This window comes from Erythrolamprus reginae, chromosome 6 (assembly GCF_031021105.1).
Source record: "Erythrolamprus reginae isolate rEryReg1 chromosome 6, rEryReg1.hap1, whole genome shotgun sequence".
Taxonomy (NCBI): domain Eukaryota; kingdom Metazoa; phylum Chordata; class Lepidosauria; order Squamata; family Dipsadidae; genus Erythrolamprus; species Erythrolamprus reginae.
The window spans coordinates 83,248,759-83,269,560 of NC_091955.1; the positions used below are offsets into that span (position 1 = coordinate 83,248,759).

Consider the following 20,802-nt stretch of genomic DNA (forward strand, 5'->3'; position numbering starts at 1 on the left):
GTTATGCCTGCACCAGGGCGCACCGGTAGGATTTCACCACTGGCCATACCCTATAATCATAGTATTTGGCAAAGCAGAATAGTTAGATGAAGAGAACCTGGTTCAGTAGACCAGTGTTTTCCAACCTTGGCAACTTGAAGATATCTGGACTTCAACTCCCAGAATTCAGAATCACTAAGGGGCGAGTACAAGTGCACTAGAGTGCCTTCCGTCCCCTGTCCTATTGCTCTCCTATAACTCCTATTCCTTTCTTCTATTCCTATATCTCTTCTTCTATTCTTTCACTGATATGTTCTATTACTATATCTTCTTTTCTATTACTTCTTAGATATATTTTACTTTGAGTATCTCCTCTGTAACCTTCATCATGTATTTTACTATGTGTATATAGATATATACCCACTAAAACCTTCATTGTGTATTGGACAAAATGAATGAATGAATGAATGAATGAATGAATGAATAAATAAAAAGTTGTCAAGGTCAGTTCTCCAATCCTAAAAGGGCTGTGATTTGGGACTTCAAACAGCCAAACAGAATGGACTATGTAGTCCTGGGCCTGGTTATGTGATGCAGTTGAACTACAGCTTATACACCTAGGGAGAGGATGTAAACATCAATTTGAGGAAAATGAGAGAAGGTAAATATTATTAACCGTGCCTGGCTTTGCTTTGAAGTGCACTTGAGTAATGACCCCTGAATCGTGAAGGGTATCTTCCACACAGCAGTGATGCTTTGTGGCCCCCAGATCTCAAAATGGAAGGACCATATTGCCTTTCATGGCAATTCTTGTCAGAAATAAGTTTATTTCTGGAGACAATATTACTGTTAGCGAACCAAACCGGCATTCCGAGCAATAAAACAGGGCAAAGTTGGCTCTTCTATGACATGTGGACTTCAACTCCCAGAATTCCTGAGCTAGCATGATTGGCCCAGGAATTCTGGGAGTTGAAGTCCACGAGTCATAGAAGAACCAACTTTGCCTACCCCTGGTATAGGGTCTCTCCTGCACCAGCAAGGAGGTTGGAATATAAGACCCAGAGGGTCCCTTCCAACACAAACTATAAGCAAATGATGGCTTACCACAATGCGTGAATCCAACTATAAAAAAACACAAATGAAAGATTTAGATTTGTTGTTGAGATGGCACACACCGAAGAAAATGTTGAGATGGGGGGGGGGGGATAGACCAAAGACTGTTTGATGTGGTTCTGATCACACCCCCTCCAGCAACAAGCATTTCATCAAGAGGAAATGGGCAGATGCTTTCACAATACTGCGACAGCTGCCTTTTGATGCCAAGTTTAGCTTCTTATCTATACTTAAAAGGTTTTTTTAATATTATTTTTGAGAAAAAAAATAAGGCTCCAGTTGTCATACGGCCAATCATTCTCAACTGGACAACTTTTTAATCTGAACGAGATAATTACACGTTTCGCTGGTTGTGGAAGAGTACATAGTAATGTAATGTAAAATAATATTTATAACGCCGTTTGTACTCACTTGCAATCACTTTAAACTAAGTTTTCAGAATAGGGTATGTCAACTTGATGTTGAAAGTGCTGGAAGAGTGAGGGTGAGAGCCTCAGTAGCCTTCTCCATCCTGGTTTCCTACAGATGTGTGAACTGAGAGATCTGGAAAACATCAGGCAGAAGTAAACTGCTACTTAAGGATAACAACAACAATATCATTCATTGTCAGGAAGAAGGAAACATAATAGTGATTTATCACTTAATTAAGCACTGGAATACTGCATTCAATTTTGGTCGTCACGATGGAAAAAGGATGTTGAGGCTCTAGAAACAGTGAAGAGAAGAGCGACAAAGATGATTAGGGGACTGGAGGCTAAAACATATGAAGAACTAGGCATGGCTAGTTTAATGAAAAGAAGGACCAGGGAGGAGATGATAGCAGTTTTTCCAACATCTCAGGGGTTGCCACAAAGAAGAGGGAGTAAAACTATTCTCCAAAGCACCTGAGGGTAGGGCAAGAAGCAATGGGTGACAACTAAACGAGGAGCGAAGTAACTGAGAACTAAGGAGAAATTTCCTGACAGTTAGAACAATTAATTAGTGGAACAGCTTGCCTCCAGAAGTTGTGATTGCTCCAACACTGGAAGTTTTTAAGAAGATATTAGATAACCATCTGTCTGAAGTAGTGTAGGTTTCCTGCCGGAGCAGAGGGTTGGATTAGAAGATCTTCAAGGTCCCTTCCAAATCTGTTGTTATTGTTATTGTTGTTGTTGTTGTTGTTGTTTGCTGATCCCAGTAAAGCGGCCTTTTGCAATGGACAGATGGAGATTTTGTCAATTCCGATGGTTTTCAAATGTCCGCTGAGATCCTTTGGCACTGCGCCCAGCGTGACAAGTACCACTGGGACCACTTTCACTGGCTTATGGCAGAGTCATTGCAGCTTGATTTTTAGATCTTCGTATTTCACTAATTTCTCTAGCTGCTTCTCCTCAATTCTGCTGTCCCCTGGGATTGAGATGTCGATGATCCATACTTTCTTTTTCTCCACGATCACAATGTCTGGTGTGTTATGCTTCAGAATTCGGTCAGTCGGAAGTCGGATGTTCCACAGTAGTTTTGCTTGCTCATTTTCGACCACTTTTTCAGGCTTATGATCCCACCAGTTCTTTGCCACTGGCAAATGGTAGTTCCGGCACAAGTTCCAGTGGATCATCTGTGCCACAGCATCATGTCTATCCTTGTAGTCAGTCTGTGCGATCTTTTTGCAGCAGCTGAGTATGTGATCGATTGTTTCATCTGTATCTTTACAGAGTCTGCACTTTGGATCGTCTGTTGATTTTTCAATTCTGGCTTTGACAGCATTTGTTCTATATTATTATTATTATTATTATTATTATTATTATTATTATTATTACCTATCAAGGGATCATTTTGATTTTACAGATAGTTCCTTGACTTAGAAACATTTGTTTAGTGATCATTCATAATTATAACAGCATTGAAAAAAGTGACTTATGACCAGTCCTCACCTTTGTGACATCCCTATATTCATGGGATCAAATTCAGGCACTTGGCAACCATCATGCTCAGCAACCAGAATGATAAAGGGACTAGAAACTAAAACATACGAGGAAAGGTTGCATGGATAGTCTAGCAAAGAGGTGGTCCAGGGGGGGACATGATAGCTGTCTTCAAATACTTGAGAGGCTGCCACAGGGAGGACGGGAACACATTGTTTTCCAAAGCACCACAAGCCAGACAAGGAGCAACAGTTGGAAGCTGTCCAAGGAGAGATTCAACCAGGAAATAAGGATGAACTTTCTGACTGTGAGAGCCATCAACCAGTGGAATGGCTTGCCCATAGAGGTGGTGAACTCTCCAACACTGGTGACCTTCAAGAAAAGACTGGACTGCTAATTGGACTAGTGTGATGCAGGGTCTTCTGCACCAGCAGGGGGTTCGACGAGATGACCCGCAAGGTCCCTTCCAGCTCTAATGAATGAATGAATGAATGAATGAATGAATGAATAAATAAATAAATGAATGAATAAATGTATGTATGTATGTATGTATGTATGTATGTATGTATGTATGTATGTAGCCCCTGGTATCATGCTATCACCATTTGCAATCTTCCCAGCCAGCTTCTGACAAGCAAAGTTAATAAGGGAAGCCAGATTCACTGAACAACTATGTGATTCACGTCATTGTAATGATTCACTTAACAACCACAGTCATGCCTGACTCAGGCTTTAACAATCGCTTTGCTTAACACGTCTAATGCAACGTAATACTCTAATGCAAGTCAAGGACTACTTCTACTAGTAAAACAAGTCAATTCCCACATTTTAGAATATTTGAGTGACTGTTGAGTTGGTGTATTGAAACGGCCCAAGACAATTTTAACAATGAAGTGATTGTTGTTGATGATGTTACCTAACTGATGACATTACCTAGTTTGGTAATGAAATGTCTGCAAAAAAAACCCTCTACCAAGTTCAGAGAGCACCAAAGTCTCCATTGAAACCTCTGTCTGTAACAATAGTGCCTTTAAATAATCGTACAGTACATTGTTTTTAAGGCAAACTCTTTTTTTAGAGACTAGCAACTTATTTGTTTACTCCAAAATACTTCTTTCCAGAACTTAAACAAGTTCTGGTGTATCTAGCCTAGATGGTTCTGTTGAGTAGAGGCCTGGATTTTTCCACAATAAAATAAAGGCACATGTTTCAGATATAGAGGAATAAGTTGCAATTGGAGAAATGATAACATTTCCATTCGAAAATGGAAGAAAGAGCAAATTACATTAAAACAACATTCCTCAAGGTTGCTTTCTCAACCTTGGCAACTTTAAATTGTGTAACTTCAACTCTCAGAATTATCCACGTAACTACTGCATTTTAGACTGTAGTACATATGGGCATGGATAAATCTCTGGCTAATTTTCCAAATGCACATTGTAAAAATGAAGTTTGTACCGAGAACTTACAAAAGTGAAGAAAGGGAAGCAAAAAATTGCCCAGTTGAGAAGCTGTAGTTCAACGATAGATCTGAATAGATAGACGATAGATACAGTAGATAGATAGATAGATAGATAGATGGATGGATGGATGGATGGATGGATGGATGGATGGATGGATGGATGATGGATGATAGATAGATGGATGGATGGATGGATGGATGGATGATGGATAGATAGATAGATAGATAGATGGATGGATGGATGGATGGATGGATGATGGATGATAGATAGATGGATGGATGGATGGATGGATGGATGGATGATGGATGATGGATAGATAGATAGATAGATAGATAGATAGATAGATAGATAGATAGATAGATAGATAGATACAGTAGATAGATAGATGGATGGATGGATGAATGGCTCCTGATCAGTTTCCAGTCACAATTTCAAAGTGTTGGTAATGACCTATAAAGCCCTTCATGGCATCGGACCAGAATACCTCCAGAACCGTCTTCTGCCACATGAATCCCAGAGACCGATTAGGTCCCACAGAGTTGGCCTTCTCCGGGTCCCGTCAACTAAACAATGTCGGTTGGCAGGCCCCAGGGGGAGAGCCTTCTCTGTAGCTGCCCCGGCCCTTTGGAATCAACTCCCCCCAGAGATTAGAACCACCTCCACCCTCCTTGCCTTTCGTAAATTAGATTAGATTTATTGGATTTATATGCCGCCCCTCTCCGCAAACTCAGGGCGGCTCACAACAATTGCTAAAGACCCACTTAAGGCGTATATAGTTTATGCATGGAATGATTGCGTTGCATGATTTTAATGTTGGGGTTTTAAATGTTTTTTAACATTAGATTTGTTATACTGTATTATTTTGTTGTGAGCCGCTCCGAGTCCATGAAGAGGGGCGGCATACAAATCTAATAAATTATTATTAATTATTATTATTATTATTATTATTATTATTATTATTATTATTACTATTTCCTGTTGTAATGATCTGGTTCGCACCAATACATGTGACTCCACTTTAGAATTCCAAGCCCTACCTCTGTTGTCTGAGAGGGATGGGAACTGCAATTGCAAAGACCGAGGGGGGCAAGATGTTGTAGGCAGCCAGTTTATGCCATTTATAGACATCGGGAAGTGTCCTGCGCTTTGTTATTGATTAAAAAGGAATGCTTCTCTCCCAGGAAACTTGCATGTCTCATCGTTGGTGTTTCCCAGAAATCGGACCAGACGGTTTGCCTTTCATGATCCAGTGTAATCTAAGAAATGTTTTTTAACTGAGAGCAGATGAGAAAACTTTTCTACCGTGTCGGTGTTCTGGAAATTCCCACGAGCCACATCATGCCAAACTCTTAGGCTTGGCTAAACCGGAACACCGTTTTCCATGACTCCACAGGTCGGGGTGGAAAAATTGTAGAGAGGAGACATGGGTTTTTTTGGGTCCCGATTCCAAAAACAAAAGAGCCAATCGGTTTTTATCACACGGGTAGACAAACTGCTTTGGCACTTTAAAAGCATTCGGGTTAGGAGGTGTCACTCAGAATTACCCTTTTGGGGCCTGCCAATCATTCCCAGGACATACAGGCTTTTACCAGAGTAGAGGTGGAGAGAGGGGGGTTGATTCCCGCACAGAAAGAGTTGAAAATGGGCTGTTTGCAAGGCCAGATAAGAGGGGATGCTAATTGCTGAAGGCTTTCTTTTAAAAAGGGGGGGGGGATTCAACAGCAGGGTAGTGATTTTTAAAAGTTCCTTCTTCTTCTTTTTTGTTTGTCTTCCTGATAGAGAACGGAATGGCTTCCTCTGTTCCCTAGTTTCTATCCTGTTGGAAGCCTTCCAAATTGGGGGTGGAAGGGCAATTAAGTGATTTCTTATCTTTTTCCCAGCCCTGCTATTGCCTTTTTCGAAACAAGAACGAGGAGGATGGCACAGAGTAAAATGTATGTTTAAGTACTTTCCACAGTACTTGAAGCAATCTCGCTTTCTGTCTGAGCTACCGGTGGACTTCTTCAAGACCCTTCTCTACAAAGACCGTGGTATGTGCCACTTAAGGACTGTGGCTTGCAAATGGCCACTGCAACCCCCCCCCCTCCAACTGTGGAATTCTTCTCCCCAAAGTAGATATTTCACGCCTATTCTATGATCCCTTAAGTCTCAGGCAAAGGACTTTTTCTTTCTCTAAAGCGTTCATTTTTTAATAGAAAATGGCGATAAGATTTCATTACTTTAAGGAGCATTCCGCTTCAAAGCTTTTATGTGGTTTTTTTTTTTAAAGTTATTTTCCCCGTGATTCATACTGCTCTGGATTCATATTTCTGCAGAGATTTTTTGTCATTTTTAAAAATACCATAACCGAAAGTCCAGTTTGAAAAGCAATATATACAGTAGATTCTAGAATAGAGTAGGGTAGGGTAGAGTAGAATATAGCAGTAGTAGGTATCAAATGTCATCTACTTATGATTCCTCACTTGGAGAAGTCCTCTGTGTAACAACTGTGCCATAGTTGAAAAACATGACCTCCAAAGAAACATTTAAGTGGACTGGAAATGTGTAGTCCTATAAATACAAGAATAGAATAGAATAGAATAGAATAGAATAGGACCTTGGAGATCTTCTAGTTTAGCCCCCTGCTCAAGCAGGAGAACCTATACCATTTAAGAAAAGTGACTGTCTAGTCGCTTCTTAAAAACCTAGTGATGGAGCGCCCACAGTTTTTGAAGGCATTTGCATTACTTATTTGTTCTTATTTGTTGTTATAAAGACACACTGGACCATCTCGCACGAATCCCAGCGACCAGTTAGGTCCCACAGAGTTGGCCTTCTCCGGGTCCCGTCGACTAAATAATGTCGGCTGGTGGGACCCAGGGGAAGAGTCTTCTCTGTGGCGGCCCCGACCCTTTGGAACCAGCTCCCCCGGGAGATTAGGATTGCACCCACCCTCCTTGCCTTTTGTAAACTTCTTAAGACCATCAGGCATGGGGGAATTGAGACATCTCCCCCGGCCTATAGATTTTATGCATGGTATGTTTGAGTGTATGTTTTATTTTAAATAAGTTTTTTTTTAGTTTTTTAATTATTAGATTTGTTACCGTATATTGTTCTTATTATTGCTGTGAGCCGCCCCGAGTCTACAGAGAGGGGCGGCATACAAATCTAAATAATAATAATAATAATAATAATAATAATAATAATCTCTTATGTCCATGGATTTCCATGATCAGAAACTGATTTGTGGTGGATGAAAGTGTTTCTAACTGGATCACATGAAAATTCTCCCTTATTTTGCTTTGTTTCACTTTCCAATTTTGCACTGCACCATGCATTTTGTTATCTATTTACATTGCAGTGATGAAGAAAGCTGTTTCCAGCCCAGAAATTGAGCCCTGTCTTAATGGAATCCTGTATTATAACCAAAATATAGAAACATAGAAGTCTGACGGCAGAAAAAGACCTCATGGTCCATCTAGTCTGCCCTTATACTATTTTCTGTATTTTTATCTTAGGATGGATCTATGTTTATCCCAGGCATGTTTAAATTCAGTTACTGTGGATTTATCCACCACGTCTGCTGGAAGTTTGTTCCAAGCATCTACTACTCTTTCAGTAAAATAATATTTTCTCATGTTGCTTTTGATCTTTCCCCCAACTAACTTCAGATTGTGGCCCCTTGTTCTTGTGTTCACTTTCCTATTAAAAACACTTCCCTCCTGGACCTTATTTAACCCTTTGACATATTTAAATGTTTCGATCATGTCCCCCCTTTTCCTTCTGTCCTCCAGACTATACAGATGGAGTTCATGAAGTCTTTCCTGATACGTTTTATGCTTAAGACCTTCCACCATTCTTGTAGCCCATCTTTGGACCCGTTCAATTTTGTCAATATCTTTTTGTAGGTGAGGTCTCCAGAACCTTCACCTATAGTAGTGAAGATGGACTTCTGGCTCTGATCCTTTATTATATACTTTTTTTCAATATGCTCTGTATAACCTCTTAATTTTTGCTTGGAAATTTCCCAGATTAACTTGAGGCACAGCTCTCATGGTTAAGGCATTCTACTTAATGTTTAACTTTTACATACCTTCCCTATTTACATCCGCACACAATGCTTCTTGACTTCTTTTTCGCACACACATCCAACTATTGTTCTCAGTCTTCTTTCTGTGAAAATATTTATAGATGCTCAGCGTATGACATTCCATTCTACTTAATCTACTTGATTCCTGGCTGAAGTACACCTAGATTCCTTTACTTGCAACGCAGACTTAAAGAACCATTCTGTTGTTGAAGGAAGCACACAAAATGTAGTTCAAGCTTTCTGAGATTTTAGGAAGAAGCTTCCCCAGTTCATGAAAAACCTACCTAAATACTTCCATACCTCTCCTTCACCTGTACAGTGGTCAATCTATCTTTCTGGGTATCTGAACAATGTCTCATACAGGATAGGGAACAAAAAGGATAAGGTGCTAAAACCTGTGATTGCAAATAAATCTCTGCCCTTCTTTCTTTCTTTCTTTCTTTCTTTCTTTCCCTTTCTTTCTTTTTTTCTTTCCCTTTCTTTCTCTTTCTTTCCCTTTCTTTCTTTCTTTCTCTTTCTTTCTCTTTCTTTCTCTTTCTTTCTTTCTCTTTCTTTCTTTCTCTTTCTTTCTTTTTCTTTCTTTCTTTCTCTTTCTTTCTTTCTTTCTTTCTTTTTCTTTCTTTCTTTCTTTTTTCTTTCTCTCTCTCTCTCTTCTCCCTCCCTCTCTTTCTTTCTCATTCTTCTTTCTTTTTTTTCTTTTAGGTTGCTTCTCTCCATGGAAACTAACCAAGGAGAGAGAAGCAACCTAGAACTAAGAAGAAATTTCCTGTCAATTAGAACAATTAATCAATGGAACAACTTGCCTCCAGAAGTTGTGAATTCTCCAACACTGGAAGTTTTTAAGAAGATGTTGGGCAATCATTTGTCTGAAATAGTATAGGGTTTCCTGCCTGAGCAGAGGGTTGGATTAAAACATCTCCAAGGTCCCTTCCAACTCTGTTATTCAATGTGAATTATCTATTAGCTAGCTAGCATCTTTCTTTCTATCTATCTATCTATCTATCTATCTATCTATCTATCTATCTATCTATCTATCTTCCTATCTTCTTTCTATCTATCTATCTATCTATCTACTATCTATCTATCTATCTATCTATCTATCTTCTATCTATCTATCTATCTATCTATCTATCTATCTTCTATCTATCTATCTTCTTTCTATCTATCTATCTATCTTCTATCTATCTTTATCTCTCTATCTATCATCATCTAATCTAGAAATTCCCAATCTTCCTTACAAAGGAACTCTGGATGGTGTACAAGTAAAATATTAAAACATAAAAATTGTACATGGAATTAAGATAAGAGGCAAAGATAGTTAAAATTCAACATTAAAAGTTAATTAAAAGGCGGGGGGGCCTTCGGGGGACCATGGTTGCCTGCTTCTCCTGTAGCCCTCACATGAGTCGGCAGAGCCAGGACTTTAGACATTTCTGGAAGGCCAGGAGAATGGAGCCAACCTCACCTCGTGGAGGTGGAGAGAAAATGGTCCAAAAGGACAGGGGCAATGGCAGAGACGGCTCTCTGAGCCACAGTGGTGCAGTGGTTAGAGTGCAGTTTTGCAGGCTACTTCTGCTGATCACTAGCTGCCAGCTGTCTGTCAGATCGAATCTCACCAGGCTCCAAGTTGACTCATCCTTCCATCCTTCCAAAGTGAGTAAAATGAGGACCCAGATTGTTGGGGGCAATATGCTGACTCTGTAAGCCGCTTAGAGGGGGCTGTAAAGCACTGTGAAGTGGTATACTGTATAGCTAAATACTATGCTTCCCAGACCCCACCAGTCAGAATTCTTCAACTGGTGGCATCTGCAACATATTTTCTCTGCCTGATGGGTGGAATGGATTGATGTGATGAGACAAAGATAGTTCCTTATGTAACCTGGTCCCATGCCAAGAAGGACTTTAAGGGTCCAATGTTGAATTGGACCTGGAAGCAAACCATCTTATGCAACTTGCGCAGCAAAGGTGCCACATGTGTCACTCCTTGGGTGCTCACACAGCCACATTCTCTACTGCAGTGTTTCCCAACCTTGGCAACTTGAAGATATCTGGACTTCAACTCCCAGAATTCCCCAGCCAGCATTTGCTGGCTGGAGAATTCTGGGAGTTGAAGTCCAAATACCTTCAAGTTGCCAAGGTTCGGAAACACTGCTCTACTGCCTGAAGCCTCCAGACACTTTTCAAGGGTATCCCCATGTAGAGCATAAATGCTATCCTAAAAAGATAGCTGTCCTATGTCACTAACTGTTTCTCACACAAAAAAAGTGTGTAATGGCGTGGACAGGAGAAAAATGCTGGAGTAAACTTCCTTTTGGAGCAATGCTGAAATCCTGAGTAATCACCACATGTGTCTGATATTATATGGGCAACTTAGAAAGCGCAGATGTGCTGTAGAATGACGCAACACAATTTGGAAACTGAGTAAGAGACAGAGCTTTGAGATCATTCATTTCTCATCCAAACAGTCTACGAATGAAACAGATGCACATTGTTCTGTTTGCTCTTCCACTACTCAGCGAAGTAACCTGTAATTGCCCCAAGACAATCAGATAGTAAATATTTAAGTATTAAATTACCTACCCAATTGGACAACCTGTCTAGAAGAATTCCAACAGGAAGGGGTGTTTTAGCTTTGAAGAGGCTTTTGCTTGAAGCCTCCTAAACACAGAGGCCTCGTCCTTATGCGTCTTAGCCATGGGTAGCCAAGCTGCACTGCACATACCAAGGAATAATATTCTGGTTCCTCTAGATACCTGGGAGCTGAAGTGTTAAGTTTTTGCAGACATGCCGGGAGGCCAACATCCCATCTCATAAACACATTTACCTTGGGGTGAGAAATCCTGGCACCAAGCACTTGCTCCAGCCAGGGCAAAGCGGAGGCAACTGTTTCCCTTTAATTAGCTGGTATTTGCTTGAAAGCTGTTGCGTTGTTGTTCTTGTTATAACCTTCTGAAGACAATGATTCCTTCTTTCTTGCTCAAGCGTGATGAAGTAAAATACTAATTTTCCCTATCAGGTAGACCCCTTATTTCTTTCACTGTACAGAAGAGAAGTCCAGCTGAAAGAGGGCAGGAAGTGAAGAGCAACGTAGCTTTAAAAAGATGGACAAAAGTTGCAATTATTTTTATTCCGATCATCCAGTTGGTATTAAGGGTCCTCGGAGAGGGGCGGCATACAAATCCAATTAAATCTAAATCTATTCAGTTCAAAATGTCAGGATCGATACTTCTGGGTCAAGCAAAATTACTATTATTACTATTATTACTATTATTACTATTATTACTATTATTACTATTATTACTATTATTACTATTATTACTATTATTACTATTATTACTATTATTACTATTATTATTACTATTATTACTATTATTACTATTATTATTATTTATTAGACTTGTATACCGCCCCTCTCTGAAGACTCTGAGCGGCTCATATTAAAACTCGGAAATAATTCTCGGATTATTCAGGATGGAACCGGGACAATTCATATCTCAAATCATCGGCCTTTTCTACAGACACGAACTTGTGTGGCCCGCGACACCATGAATCTTCCACACATCATACAAACCAAGGTCAATGAATTAGAGTCAATGAACCATGCAAGATCGAGTTCCTTCTCTAACCATTTCACAATACGTCTCCTGAAACTACAGGGAATACAATAAGCAATAAAAACTTTTTAATAAAATTAGTTACCTTAAAAAAAGAAAAAGGGAGTGTCTATGGAGATTCTCAGTCATCTAAGTCAGAATGCTTTGGAAGTTGAGTGGCATATAAATTAAACTAATAAATAAATTTTCTGAGTCAGAATTTCTTTAGGGCATATAACCAGCTGCCATGTCTCAGATTGTTTTGCATCACAAATCAATACAAACATAGAAACATAGAAGTCTGACGGCAGAAAAAGACCTCATAGTCCATCTAGTCTGCCCTTATACTATTTTCTGTATTTTATCTGGATATATGTTTATGTTTATCCCAGGCATGTTTAAATTCTGTGGATTTATCTACCACGTCTGCTGGAAGTTTGTTCCAAGGATCTTTCAGTAAAATAATATTTCCCCCTGTTGCTTTTGGTCTTTCCCCCAACTAACTTCAGATTGTGCCCCCTTGTTCTTGTGTTCACTTTCCTATTAAAAACACTTCCCTCCTGGATCTTATTTAACCCTTTAACATATTTAAATGTTTCGATCATGTCCCCCCTTTTCCTTCTGTCCTCCAGACCAGCGTTTCCCAACCGGTGTGCCGCGGCACACTAGTGTGCCGCGAGACATGGCCAGGTATGCCGCCAAGCTCCAGCTGGGCGGGGCGCTGCCGGTACTTCCGTCCTGGGGCTCCCGCTCGCAGCTGTCCCCCAGCTCCTGCTCGATGCCACGGTTTTTGGCGCTCTCCTGCTGGGCCCCAAAGAAGGAAGGCAGGAAGAAGGGGAGCTCCACTCTTCGCGCCTTTTTCCCGCCTTCCTTCTTTGGGGCCCAGCAGGAGAGCGCCGAAAACTGCGGCATCGAGCAGGAGCCGGTTGACAGCTGCGAGCGGGAGCCCCAGGACGGAAGTACCGGCAGCGCCCCGCCCAGCTGGAGCTTCTCTGGCGTCGACGGCAAGTGTCCTTTGTGGCCCGGCGGGAGGGCACTGGCGATGGGAGTGGGGGGGGGCCGCAGCGGCCGCAGGCAGTCGCGAGGAGATGGCGGCGGCGAGAGGGAGCGCTCTCTCTCTCTCAGCTGACTGCAAGCGGGAGCCCTGACGGTGGCGGTTGGACGTGCTGCTAGACGTCGTACATGCTGGCGCTGCGGGCCTGGCATATACGGTGTCCAGCAGCACGTCCAGCTGCCGCCGTCAGGGCTCCCGCTTGCAGTCAGCTGAGAGAGAGAGAGAGAAAGAAAGAGAGACATATAAGAGAGGCAGAGAGAGAGAGAAAGAGAGACATAGCAAGAGAGGCAGAGAAAGAGAGACAGAGCAAGAAAGAGAGGCAGAGAAAGAGAGAGAGAAAGAGAGACATAGCAAGAGAGGCAGAGAGAGAGAAAAAGAAAGAGAGACATAGCAAGAGAAAAAGAGAGACTTAGCAAGAGAGGCACAGAGAGAGAGAGAGAAAGAGAAAGAAAGAGAGACATAGCAAGAGAGACAGAGAGAGAAAAAGAGAGAGAAAGAAAGATAGCAAGAGAGGCAAAGAGAAAGAAAGAGACATATAGCAAGACAGTGAAAGAGAGAGAGAGAGCAAGAGAGAGAGAAAAAAGCAAGAAAGAGATAGCAAGAGAGACAGAGAGAGAGATAGAGCAAGGGAGAAAGACATAGAGGAAGGGAAGGAGGGAGAGAGAAAGAGAGCAAAAAAGAGGAAGAAAGAAAGAGGGATGGAGAGAAAGAAGGGAAGGAAGGAAAAGAGAGAAAGAGGGAGAAATAGAGCGAAAGGGAGGAAGAGAGAGGGTTTTTTTGTCCAAACTTTTCTTTAGCCCGCCCCCCCCCCTTTCAGTGTTCCCCAGGATTTTGAAAATATGAATAATGTGCCGCGGCTCAAAAAAGGTTGGGAAACACTGCTCCAGACTATACAGACTGAGTTCATTAAGTCTTTCCTGATACATTTTATGCTTAAGACCTTCCACCATTCTTGTAGCCCCTCTTTGGACCCGTTCAATTTTGTCAATATCTTTTTGTAGATGAGGTCTCCAGAACTGAACACAGTATTCCAAATGTGGTCTCACCAGCAGTCTATATAGCGGGATCATAATCTCCCTCTTCCTGCTTGTTATACCTCTAGCTATGCAGTATACTACATGATATCCTCAGGTGCCTCAAGGATTTTAAATCCACAGTCCACATGGAATTGGGCAGCCTACAAATTGAAATGATAGATAGATAGATAGATAGATAGATAGATAGATAGATAGATAGATAGATAGATAGATAGATAGGAGCCAATAGGCGATCTTGTAGTGTTTCAAGTGCTGGAGTGTTTCAACTGGAGATGAGATATTGAATTCTATTCCATCCTTTGGCTAGTTTTTCTCTCTCAACCAACTCACCATACAAGGTTGCAGGTTGCAGGTAAATAGGAGATGGGGACATGATGTACAATCTTCAGTTGTGAAAAATAATGGTGGAATATACAATGGTAATGGGTATATAAATATCAAGGTCCACAAGCAAGCACGATGTTTCTATTTTCAGCACAGTTAGAACCAAATTTTGTTTCATTGTTAGGGCTTGCTTACTAATTTAATATTTAAAAAACTAATTAAACCTATCTCTAATTAGAAACCATAAAATAAACCAGCAGAGTTAATGGCATTAATAGCAATGGCATAAAAAGTTGCCAGTAACAGTTAGCAAAATCTCCGGGTCTCAGGAATCTGAGATTACTTAGCATACTTTCCATGCTAGAATGGATTGGCCTGAAGTCAGAGTGTCTGTTTCTAGCTTGCGCAAATTCAATAAGGACAGAAATCTGAAAGCAGACGTATCCAGATTGTTGGCAAACACAATGCATTACAAGCGGATGCTGTGCAAGTTAACATGCACGAGACACAGAAGCAGCTTTTTCTTGTGTGCTAGAACTCCCAGCATCCCAGCCACAAGGCCCAACCCAGCGGTGGTCTTCAGTTGGTGGCCGGCTCTTCTATTGGTAGAATCCCAGCGACCGATAAGGTCCCACAGAGTTGGCCTTCTCGGTGTCCCGTCGACTAAACAATGTCGTCTGGCGGGCCCCAGGGGAAGAGCCTTCTCTGTGGCAGCCCCGGGCCTCTGGAATCAACTCCCCCCGGAGATTAGAACTGCTCCCACCCTCCTTGTCTTCCGTAAACTACTCAAGACCCACCTATACCACCAGGCATGGGGGATTTGAGACATCTTTCCCCCAGGTTCCTTATAATTTGGTATGTATGTGTTGTCTGGTTTTAATATGATAGGGTTTTAGTTATTTCTTTTAATATTAGTTTTGTGCCACTATAATATTGTTTTTATCATTGTTGTGAGCCGCTCCGAGTCTTCGGAGAGGGGTGGCATACAAATGTAATAAATAATAATAATAATAATAATTATTATTATTATTATTGTTGTTGTTGTTGTTGTTGTTGTTGTTATTGCAGAAGTGACAAATCAATGGTCCAGGATCACATCCATCCCCCATTGTCTTTTCATTTTTTAAACTTTTGAATTAGGAAGCAAACCACTATAAAAACCAAAAACTCTCTTCCTTAAAGTAAGAAAAATCCTAAAGTTACCAGTCCCTTGTAAGATTTATTTTACTCACCTTGCATCATTTTTGTCCTCCAGAATTCACAGAAGTTCTTGGTTCTCAAAAATGTGGAGAGAGATAAAGAGAGAGACAGAGAGGGTGGGAGGGAGAGAGAAAGGGAGAGAAATTAAATTTAGAAATAATTATGGAGAAAATTAGATATGACAATCTAAGGCAGTGGTTCTCAACCTCGGGGTTGGGACCACATTTGGGGGTCGAGCAACCATTTCACAGGGGTCGTCTAAGACCATGGGGAAATAAAAATTTCCCTTGGTGTTAGGAACTAAAACTTCTATTCTGGAGCCTTGGAACATATTTTTACAATCTGACCAATCAGGAATTTACAGTGGGGGTGTCCCTCTGACCTTCCTGCCAATCAGCTTAAAACTCTGTTGGGAGAATAAGCACTAGACTTATGGTTGGGAGTCACCACAACATAAGGAACTGTATTAAGAGGTCGCAGCATTAGAAAGCTTGAGAACCACTGATCTAAGGTGTCTTTTTATTTTTTTAATCCAAGTACCACATCATTTGGCTATTTAAAAACACCACCACATAATTTTGGAAGTTAAGGACTTTACATTGGAATTATTCTCTCAGATGCTGACAACTATTTTAATCACAAAGTATCTCTGTCATCACAGAAGAATTAAGAGTATAAAAATAATTTTTTTGAAGTTTGTCAGAATGAGGATGAGAATGCAACTACTATACATCTCTGTTGTTGCTTATAGAATTACAAAGTAAATGACAAAAAGTAAAATACACTAAAAATTCAGCTGAACTAAAAAAAATCTCTGAAAACTCACCTGAAAAAAAAAATGGAAAGGGTGCTGTTGGAAGTTGCTATGTACAAGCAGTTACTAACATAGTAAGTACATCGCTTTTATATTATAAAAGTCAGAACTGATAGTATTTTTTTATTTTATTTTATTTTATTATTTTATTTATTTTATTATTTTATTTTATTTTATTTTTTTATTTTATTTTATTTATTTCATTTTATTTTATTTTATTTTATTTTATTTTATTTTATTTTATTTTATTATTTTATTTTATTTTATTTTATTTTATTTTATTTTATTTTATTTATTTGTATGCCGCCCCTCTCCGGAGACTCGGGGCGGCTAACAGCAATAATAAAACAGCATATAATAATAATCCAATACTAAAAACAGTTAAAAACCCATTATTATAAAAACCAAACATACTTACAGACATACCATGCATGAAATTGTAAAGGCCTAGGGGGAAAGAGCATCTCAATTCCCCCATGCCTGGCGGCAGAGGTGAGTTTTAAGCAGCTTACGAAAGGCAAGGAGGATGGGGGCAATTCTAATCTCTGGGGGGAGTTGATTCCAGAGGGCCGAGGCCGCCACAGAGAAGGCTCTTCCCCTGGATCCCGCAAAGCGACATTATTTAGTTGACGGGACCCGGAGAAGGCCCACTCTGTGGGACCTAACTGGTCGCTGGGATTCGTGCAGCAGAAGGCGGTCCCTGAGATAATCTGGTCCGGTGCCATGAAGGGCTTTATAGGTCATAACCAACACTTTGAATTGTGACCGGAAACCGATCGGCAACCAATGCAGACTGCGGAGTTGTATGCTGCCAGGGTGTGTAGAATGCACTTCCATTCCATTCAGGATTATTTTTACTGTATACATTTGAATGGCGCTGAGCACATTTCAAAATAACCACACGATTCCACCCAGCTCTCCTTCACACATAGGTCCCTCCATGCTGTCCTGAGCGGATTGTTGGAAGCAATGAAGGCACAAGGGGACTTTCCCTTCCTAGCCAGCTGCTTGGAAACCACCAGCATTCAGAAAAATCAGTAATGCTTCCTTTTGCTAGAAGAAAACAGAATCCTCTCATCTGTTACCAAGCTGAGCTCAAGTACCTGGGCACAAAGTCACACAGTGCTACTGGAGTTGTTGCATGAACATAAGCTGTGAAACACATCAGTATACTGGAAGACAGAAGGAGACACTTGCTTTAGAATATAGTGGAATTCTTTATTGGCCAAGTGATACTCTCCAGTACCACTTGATACTGGATACTGGATACAAGTTGACCTCTCCAGATTCCTTAGAGGTCAGTAAGGGGCGAGCATAAGTGCACTAGTGTGCCTTCCGTCCCCTGTCCAATTGTCTCTCCTATATTTTATATATCTTTTCTCCCATCCATATATCCTTCCTCTACTCTTCATTGATGTATTCTATTCTCATATCTCTTCTTTTATCCTTTCCCTGATATTTACTACTACATGTTTTTATTCTCTTTAACTTTCAATTTGTATTGGACAAAATAAATAAATAAAATAAATAAATAAATAATAAGTGTGATTGGACACACAAGGAATTTGTCTTAGGTGCAGGGGTGGGTTCTGGCTCACCTGGCTGCTGGTTTGCTTCCTCACACAAAACCCAGCTTCTGCGCATGTGCGGTGCTAAAATGGGAATGATTGATTTTTAATGAACTTTGGGTTTTTGGATTAGTTAGTTTTAAATTTTAATTGGATTCAGGATACTATGTATCGCTTTTTATATATCAGAAACTTTATGGGGTAGAACAAAACTAAGTGTATTTTTGGAATCAGCTCATCAGACTCCAAAAAACAAACATATTAACTTTGCTGTTGATTTTTTTGTGTTGTCCAGTGCTATTTGACCGTGTTGTGGGAATTCGTTGTTAAGCAGAGTGATGGCATTCAGGGGAAAAACTGTCCTTGTGTCTTGTTGTTTTGGTGTGCAGTGCTATAGAACATCTTTTTGAAGGTAGAAGTAGAAACAATTTATGTCCAGGATGTCAGGGGTCTATAGATATCTGTAGATTTAAGCCCATGTGATAAGAAGATGTTCTCTGCTTATAATTTATATGCTTCTTTGACAACAGTAATGGATTCTGGACCAAAAGAGTTCCTCAAACATTGACAAGTGAAATCAGGACAGATTAAAACATTCATTATTGTCCAGCATGCTAACATGCCCATGAAAAAGTGACTCCAGTTAAAGTTAAAGATGCCTATTTAGGATATCTCCTAAGATTGCTCTCTATATGGGGCTACCTTTGAAGAGTGTTCAGAAACTTCAGATCGTGCAGAATGCAGCTGCGAGAGCAATCATGGGCTTCCCTAGGTATGCCCATGTTACACCAACACTCCGCAGTCTGCATTGGTTGCTGATCAGTTTCCGGTCACAATTCAAAGTGTTGGTTATGACCTATAAAGCCCTTCATGGCATCGGACTGGAATATCTCCAGGGCCACCTTCTGCCGCACGAATCCCAGCGACCGGTTAGGTCCCACAGAGTTGGCCTTCTCCGGGTCCCGTCGACTAAACAATGTCGTCTGGTGGGACCCAGGGGAAGAGCCTTTTCTGTGGCGGCCCCGACCCTCTGGAATCAAATTATCTAAGATCTCCAGGATAGTCTCAAGTTTGTAGTTTAGAGCAGCTGTGAGCTTGGGAATCACATTTGGATTTGTCACTGGTTCTAACTCAAGCAGTAGCAGTATCATTCTAATTTCCAAATAAATTCCTTTTTTGCTATTTTACAAATCATTAACTTTTATTTCTATTGTTGCTGGAAGGAGAATGGCTGCTGAGAGGACATCACTAAGCGCTCTCTTATTCCAACGAGGTTTCTTTTAAGGTACCACATAATCATTGGACATTGTACAGCATTTAAAAATCATTATCACCACCACCCGACATTTAAGCACGTTATCTTCTCCAATGCAAGAGGAAGAGGAGGAGAAGGAGAAGGAAAAGGAGAATAGGAAGGACAAGGAGAAGAAGACGAAGAGGGAGGAGAAGAAGGAAGAGGAGGAGAGGAGAACGAAGAAGAAGGGGAGGAGGAAGAAGAAAAGAAGCAGGGGGGAGGGAGGAGTAGGAAGAAGAAGAAGAAGAATGGGTGGAGGAAGAGAAGAAGCAGGAGGGGAGGGAGGAGGAGGAAGAGGAGGAGGAGGAGAAGGAATAGGAAGGACAAGGAGAAGAAGAAGGGGGAGGAGAAGAAGGAAGAGGAGGAGAACGAAGAAGAAGGGGAGGAGGAAGAAGAAGCAGGGGGGAGGGAGGAGTAGGAGGAAGAAGAAGAACCACCAACAACAATAATTTTCTTAAGCTGCAGTTTGTGCAGCTCTGATCATTAAGCTGAGATTGAGGCAGGGGAGGGGGTGGGGATTGTGTCTCTGCCACCTTGTGCTCTCAGAAAGAGCCGAGCAGAGAGCCAGGTGGCGTCAGGGGCAAAACATGGGGGGGGAGAGAGACCCCCGAGTGTCGCCTCTGCATGCACAGTTCCACAAGAAGACAGGGACCTGCTGCAACTTACCAAATTAAAACAGTCAGGGCTTGGTGAGTTGTGTGTGCGCGTGCCCGTGAACCTGTGGCTGTTTCAAACAACCTTCGAAGATCTGGATGAGGAGAGATTGCCCAGGAAGAGCAGAGGGGATCTAGGAAAGGAAGCTGGAGGAAGAAGAAGAGGAGGGGGAAGAGGAAGAGAAGGAAAAGAAGAAGAAGAGGAAGAAGAGGAGGAAGAGGAAGGAAGGAAGGAAGAGTCTTTGGAGAGGAGCGGCATACAAATCTAATAAATAATAATAATAATAATAATTATTATTATTATTATTATTATTATTAAGAAGAGGAGGAGGACAAAGAGGAGGAGGTGGGGAGAGAGGGAGGAGGAGGAAAAAAAGAAGAAGAGGAAGAGAGAGGAGGAGGAGGAAGAAAAGAAGAGGAAAAAGAAGAGGAAGAGGAGGAGGAAGAGAAGGAGGTGGGGAGGGAGGAGCAGGAGGAAAAGAAGAAGAAGAGGAGGAAGAGGAAGAGAGAGAAGGAGGAGGAGGAAGAGAAGAAGGAGGGGGAGAAGGAGGAGGTGGGAGGAAGAGGAAGGAGGAGGAAGAGAACAAGGAGGTGGGGAGTGAGGGGGAGGAGAGGAAGAGGAGGAGGAAGAGGAAGAAAAGGAGGAGAGGAGGGAGGGGGAGAAGAAGAAGAAGAGGAGGAGGAGGAGGAATTAGGCAGGAGAACCAGAAAACGACAGCAGGCAACAAAACACCTCAAGG

General features: G+C 41.3%; 1 long non-coding RNA gene across 1 annotated transcript; it reads right to left on the reverse strand.

Moving 5' to 3' along the window:
- Window positions 1-1,449: 1,449 nt before the first annotated feature.
- Window positions 1,450-11,610, reverse strand: LOC139169061 (uncharacterized). The gene is made up of 3 exons (XR_011559419.1): window positions 11,350-11,610; window positions 8,529-8,608; window positions 1,450-1,635 (listed from the first exon to the last, which is right to left on the reverse strand). It is a non-coding gene; the product is annotated as an uncharacterized lncRNA (long non-coding RNA).
- Window positions 11,611-20,802: the final 9,192 nt, after the last annotated feature.